This window comes from Panthera pardus, unplaced genomic scaffold (genome assembly GCF_024362965.1).
Source record: "Panthera pardus isolate Hobbes unplaced genomic scaffold, ASM2436296v1 HiC_scaffold_16, whole genome shotgun sequence".
Lineage (NCBI taxonomy): Eukaryota > Metazoa > Chordata > Mammalia > Carnivora > Felidae > Panthera > Panthera pardus.
The window spans coordinates 25,149,161-25,156,087 of NW_026526721.1; the positions used below are offsets into that span (position 1 = coordinate 25,149,161).

At 37.5% G+C, this 6,927-nt stretch overlaps 1 long non-coding RNA gene across 1 annotated transcript; it reads right to left on the bottom strand.

Annotated features, from left to right (window-relative positions):
- Window positions 1-2,183: 2,183 nt before the first annotated feature.
- LOC109277903 (uncharacterized) lies at window positions 2,184-6,439 on the bottom strand. The gene is made up of 2 exons (XR_002085381.1): window positions 6,393-6,439; window positions 2,184-2,544 (listed from the first exon to the last, which is right to left on the bottom strand). It is a non-coding gene; the product is annotated as an uncharacterized LOC109277903 (long non-coding RNA).
- Between the last annotated feature and the right edge of the window lie 488 nt (window positions 6,440-6,927).

Sequence of the window (6,927 nt, forward strand, 5' to 3'; positions counted from 1 at the left end):
TCAAGATCACTAGAAGGAAACAAGTCAAGATACTGAAAGTTCAAGTGATTTGAAGGATAGCTTGCATGACACATATGAGAGGAATTTTCACAGTAGCAGTATTGAGGAGATGGCAGTGACTTAGGTACAAAAGTCTTTTAAAAAGCCATAGGTGTGTTTTGGGGGGGAGAAGGGAGTGACTAGGAAGGGAGGAGATAACTGCAATAAGGTTGGAATATTGGCTCCTGTAGTCAGATGACCTGAAAGTCAAAGCAGGAGAAAGGGAGATATGCCTAGATGTGTAATAAGGAGCAAGAAGAACATTCTCTTCTTCAAGACCTGTGGTATTAAGAACATGGGAGAAAAACATCACCATTTGAGAGAGATGGAAGGGGAGTAATGTCCTCAGCAGAGCCAAGATTCTCTTTTAGCAAAAAGTTAAGTAGATACATAATATAATATACATGTAATTATCATTTATATTTTCAAAACACTAAGCTTTTGGAATGATTTCGTCATTTCAGATGGTTTTGGTGAATTTTACAAAAAAAAAAAAAAACAACAACTATTTTTTTTTTTACAGAGTAGATGCCAAGTTTATCAGAACCAAGGAGAAATATAGGCATTAGTATCTAAACTTATAAAAACATCTTTTTGTAATTATGTGTTTTGACACTTTTGAAAAAATAAATTGCTCATGAGTCATTAATCAACTGTTCTTTTGTAATTAAGGAATTGAAAAAGTAATTGAACAGACAGCAGGAAATAGAAATGAAACCGCATATAGACCCATCCTCAGTTGTTTGTGGGTGGTAAGTGTGGGAATAAATTAAAATGTTTATGAAATTGTAGATCTGAATGTGAACTTAGGATCATCATGCTTTCATATTAGGGGACTCAAAACTTACTTTAATTGCATATTTTCTTCCTTATGATTTCCCCACTGAATACAGTTTCCTGAAAATCCAGAATAACTATTACTTTCTTTTTTGTCTAGTTTAAATATATACACTAACTTTCCTGAAATAAACATCTCTATACTCTTTGTCACATTGATTAATGGTATTGAATGTGAAAATAATGTATTTAATAAATATCAATGTTTAGTGAAATAGCGGTTTTTATAAAATAATGTTAGTAAAATTACTTTGGTTATCTGATATTTATCTAACAAAACAAAAAATAATAGCTATGTAGCAATACATTTAACAATTAAGTTTAATTGTTAATTTTCCTATATAGATTATTGAAATACACTATTATTTGCTTCTTCTAAACAAGATTATTTTTAGTTTAAATGAGAAAATGCTGCAAGACATTGACACATAACTCTCTTTCCTTTAGACTAAGCACTTAGTGACCCATATAACCATCTCAAAATATCTTAAACAACTTGCTATAAAAAATAGATAAATAATGGTCTTGTGCATTAGCCTTGCAGAGAGGTTATGTTAGAGATAAACCAAATTAGAATTGGAAAAATACAGAATATAATAGCTTCTGTAAGATTGTAAATGGAGGGCAGTACCTACCTGTCTAAGAAGCTGAACCAATCAATCTGAGAGTCTTTGAAATTATGAATGTTGTTCCCTTCAATGTGAACCTCAGCACTTTTTTTAGGTTTTAGCACTGACATTTCTGACTCAGAGTTATTTAGCTATAATTCTTGCTTTCAGTAATAAATATACCCATGAATAAAATGACTCCTGAGCATTCAAATTAACTCACAGTTACTCTAAGTCATTGTGTAAAAGAGCCTCTGTTGAATACTTTTTGTAGATTTTAAAATTTTTTCCAGAATAATCCAACATGAGATCAATTTAACAATTACATACTAAGAGTATCCGTTTCATTCAAGTCACTGGATAGCAAGTGACTGGATAGCAAAAAGTCTAGGAACATATACTCCTAGCATAAAGGAGTTGAAAATCCCTTCGAGAAGATAAAAAATGCTTGCATGTGATTTCTGTACCAGAATCTTGATATTATTTAACTATGTCATAAACTGCCTTTTACACACATTTATACATGTTTCACTCATCTCTCATGCTAGAATTTTGAGAGTGAGGACAGTTACTGTTTCTTCTTCGTTTCTTCAACCACATAGAGCTATGTCTTGCACATAAAACAGTGAATATAATTAGATATATGTTTCACAAATGAATGATAACATGGTTTAGATTTCCCCAGGAACGCAATAGAGATAAAAACACACAGAGGATTTATTGGGGAAATTTTAAACATTAACATCTATGGAAGAAAAGGAGGAAGCAGGATCAAGCAGAGAAAAGAGTTTTCTGTGACGTTTTCTCGAAGTATTTAGCAGCAGATCTACAAGGAATTCCTAAATTCATATGACACTTCGGAGTCGTCCTGTTTTGGGGAAATGGGACTCGGTGTTCATTTCAACATTAGAACCAGTCATTGATGCAGGCAGTGGGGTGTGTTCTCAGGTGAGGTTTGGCTTTTCTGATGAAACGGTTCTCAAAGCTGGATGACATCTGAAGGCTGTCTGCAGTTTCCTTCCAGCAGCTGAAAGACTGCTTTTTATCCCTGCAGGGGGCTCTAAGTGGTGCATCACAGCACCTAACATAAATGAATAAAATATGTCATTAGTTCATCAGGTCTTTTGCATGTTAACAGACATAGAAAGTGTTGTAGAGAGTCAAAAGAAAGGTAATATATGGATGGAAATACTAAGAAAGTCTTCATGGAGGCTTTGTTTTACTTGAGCTATCTATATGATGCTTGAAATGCCTGTTCAATAACAGGCATGAATACAATATGTGCCTATCAGAAAGAGAATGCTCTGATTAAGTAAATGCATGAACAAAGGCACAAAAGTAGAAATGAACAAGAAAATCAAGAAGAGAAAAAATAATTTATGTATTAAAGGATATTTTAGGGGGGAAATTAGTAAATGTAAATAGGAGTTATATCAGAGAAATTACTGAAGTTCAGATCTATTCATCTCCCTTTTATTATTATTTTAATGGAATGGCAGTTTTACTGTACTTTTTTCTTCATGGTATTTTGAGGTCAATAGACCATAAGTGATAATTAAATAAAGTCCTGTAATGAGAATGGTGGTAATCAGAATAAAAAGTAATGGAAGGAAGCCAAAAGACATTGCAGAGTTAAGCATACTTTGGTAGTTGTATTATACATATGAAAAGCAAAAGAATATTTGAACAAGTTTTCTAGTCTAGGTGTTAGACTACATTGGTGCCATTAGAACAGTAACATCAGAACCCAGGTCCCAGGTCCAATTTCTAGAGGTCACACTTTCACCTGAGGCTGCAACTGCTTCCAGCTCTAACTGGAGTTCTGGGAAGTGTTGGCTCCACTGGGACCAGAACTGAACCAGGACTTCATTACTAACACAGTAAGTGCAGGCTGAGTCCAACTCTGCTAAGAGTTTGACTCCTAGGCCTAGCGATTCAAAAAATTGCTAAATCTCAACATGCATCCTTTACTTGTTCTGTTGGGTTCCTGTCCACGATTTAAGTTTTTCCTCAATCCTCATTTCCATTCTGAACTTCTTTACCCCTTACAGACTTTGCACAGCTTCCTGATTCCTTAAACCATTACTCCGGGTTTTCTGGTATACTCATGTAACTTGGCAATATCTTCTCAGCTGAAATGTGAACTGAAGTGTCAATGTCCAAAAAAGCTTCTTGGAAAATATAAATGGATAGGTTGGGAGATTCAGATGACCCACGTATCTGGCAGTGGAGGTGACCCCATTTAAAGAGATTCTTATTTTTTTTTTTTTTTTGATGTGGATTCATAATGTTTCCAAAGGTACCATTCTTTCTCTTTTCTGTGCCTTCTCATGAGCTATTTCCTCTGCAAAAGCTTTTCTTCTTTTCACATGCTGGCTTCTTCTCATTGTTTTTTTGACTGAGTTTTTTATTCCATTCAAACTTAAACTTTGATGGAACTTTCTCTTGAGAATTTTACCTTATGTCTTAGGGTTAGGTTTCCCTTCTACAAAGCTGAGAACACTACACAGAAATGAATTAAATGTATTCCCCCTTTTTTGAGTGAGTTTTTACTTACTGTCTTAAAGAACTATGAAGGAAGGAAGAAACTTCATATAAACACATTTCTGCAGCAATATCAACAATAGCATCTTGATTCCCTGAGTTTAGTATACACATCTGTGAATTAAAAATTTGTTCGGAACTGGATTCATACTTTAATTATGGTCTGAGCTCACCCACTTTCTCACCCAGCCCCAGACACCTCTGCCAGAGGGAACTTGAAGCTTCCATGGCCACAGGCTACATCATGGAAAGACCCCACAGGACTTTCATACTACTTAAACTCTAGGACTTAATTGTGAATTTGACTTTGATGTTTGTACCAGTGATTTTCCGTGAAAATAACTGATGGGTTTATCACAGTATAGATGGCCAAGGACATTTGCATGTAATAAGATGTTTGCAAACTATAGATTTGAGCGATTCGGTGGCAAACATAGTGGCAAAAAAAGGAAAAAAAAATCTCCCCAAAAGAGAATTTAGGAATCTGTTCAGTCAGAAATAAGGCCCTAAGTGTCCTTCCAAGATGGAATGAAGTGAAGAGGGATGTCTTAAGCTGAGAGCCTGGGAGACACCTGTTTACCCATCGGATGTAGCCCCCTGGCATGGCTGTCCTGATCATTCTAGATCTTTGCTCACTTTAGACCAAGTCTTCAGTGTTCTCTTTCGGGTCCCATCCTCCCACATAAAGAGCCTGATTCAATGAGAGTAGGATAGGTAAATACTATCAGCCGGGACCCCATCAGAGGAAGGAGATACATCGGCGGGGCGTAGGATGTAGGTGTCATCCAACAAAGCCTGAAGACTCAGGTGAGGGCAGCATCAAACTTTCTGATGCAGTGAGGATGACTCCAGCCCTACTGGGCAGAGATTTGCCCTAAAGTGTATGGCTTGCTGAACCAGTCTCTCCTTGGGTCTTCCCAGTCATCATGATCATTTAAGGAGCAAATCTTGCCACCTGGATGACCATTATTCATTTGACCACCCATAGGAAAAGCTTTTAAAGGGCCTCCAGAACAAGGACCATCAAAAGGTCAATGCAAAGAGCTAAAAGAATCAGAGTTCCGTCAACCCCCATGTGATGAGCAGACACTTTTGCCTGTGTTGGGACCAGCTGCTTCTTCTGCTCCAGGCTGTGCAGGTGGGACAAGAGCCAGGAAATGGCTCAGTCCCCCATACCAGAGGTCTGTCCAGGCAGAAGAGAGAGCCCAGGGCCTCTGGCCTCGGCAGGACCGTCAGTGAGTTTGATCTGCTTTTTGGTTCCTAGGTTGTACCCTGCTCTCCTGAACTAGATTCACTAATAAGCTTCATTGATTTTCTTTAACAGTCCTGAGGCCAATTAAATATTCCTTTTGCTCTTTCCTAAATTTTCCTAGGACCCACCCAGAACCCAAAGCTAAATCCATTAACCATAGTCATACTAGTCCCTATAAAGTACAGTCCACAGCCTCATTTTAAACTGCAACCTGGGACTCCTTTTCTGTTTCGTATTGGTCCAGGCCATTTCTGACATGAGACAGAACGTTACAGCTTCCCAAATCAAATATTCTGGGTTTGATTCCTAGATGTGAAACCTCCTGGCTATGACATTTGGTGAATATTTCTAGACTCTCTATGTCCCTGTTTTATCACCCAGTACAATGGGGAAAACAGGAGGAATTGCACAACTGGGTGGTTGTGAGCTTGAAATGAGATTGTAAACAGCAACTGTTTAGCACAAGACCTAACAAATTGTGAGTCCTCAAGGTATATTGGTCAATACCCCGCTCCCTGTCAGAAAGTGGCCCAGGAGGGGTTTTGTCAAGGCCACCAATAAGAGGGACTGCCTATAACATGGTAAATGAGGCCAGGAAATACTACATATATTGTGAGCCCAGTGCAAAATGCAAATGCAGGGTCCTTGTATTTGCAAGATATCTGCGTAGCAGCTCTGTGAGACAACAGGGGTGGATGAAATTATAGAAGTGGAAAATAGAGTTTAAGACCAGCTGTATACTCAAATCTATATCATGGGTTTGATTGCAATAAGTGTCCTTAACTTTGGTTTTCTTCCAGTACATTCTTGCCTCTTCATATGTAGTTCTTTTCCTTCTATACGTATTTTAAAGGTTACTAATATGTCTATAGATTTATGACTGTTTATGATCTCCTAGATTTCTTCGACAAGGTAGGATAATAAATAAAACAAAAGTTTAGGAAAAAAAAGAATAGTCATTGAATGACAAAAACAAAGGACTAGGTTTGGATTAAGACAGGAAGAAACAAGTTTCAAAAAGAAGATACCGTGGTCCTGTATAAGAATGAGCTGAGAGGAAAGCACAGGGTTTTACCTTAGGAATCATTTGTGACTAGGGAGAGCAGCCTTACTGTACTGAGCAGGGACGAATCACAGCAATGAGGCAGACTAAAGTTACTCTGGGACAAAAAAATTGCAAGTGTGCCTTTGTGCTGACCACTCTGTGTCACTGAGTTAAAGTTTTCTAAATTTGTCCAGGCTAGAAGTATATTTTATCCTGAGCTGTGGGCAGAGCTGAGCCTGTGGGCAAGGGTCAAGTTATAAAAGCAGACATACTAGAAGCTAAAGCAAAGGATTTCATTTGTGGCCTTGATCTCCCTGGGGAACCATTTTGCTTTCTATCTGTAACATACTATTACCTTCACTCCTGAGAGCTATCTTGATACACAATGTAAATGTAACAAATCCATTGAAAATATGACTCAAAGAACTCATCCTCTTGATGTAGACTTAGCTATGTGACCTCAAAGTCCCATCAGTGCCCTTAAAGGGAGTGATTTTCTGGCAAGTTGCCATTTCTAGTTCATTTAAAATGTTCATTTTCCTTATCGAGATTCTTGTTCTTGTCTCGTCACGACTTTAAAGACTTGACCTCTGTCATGAATC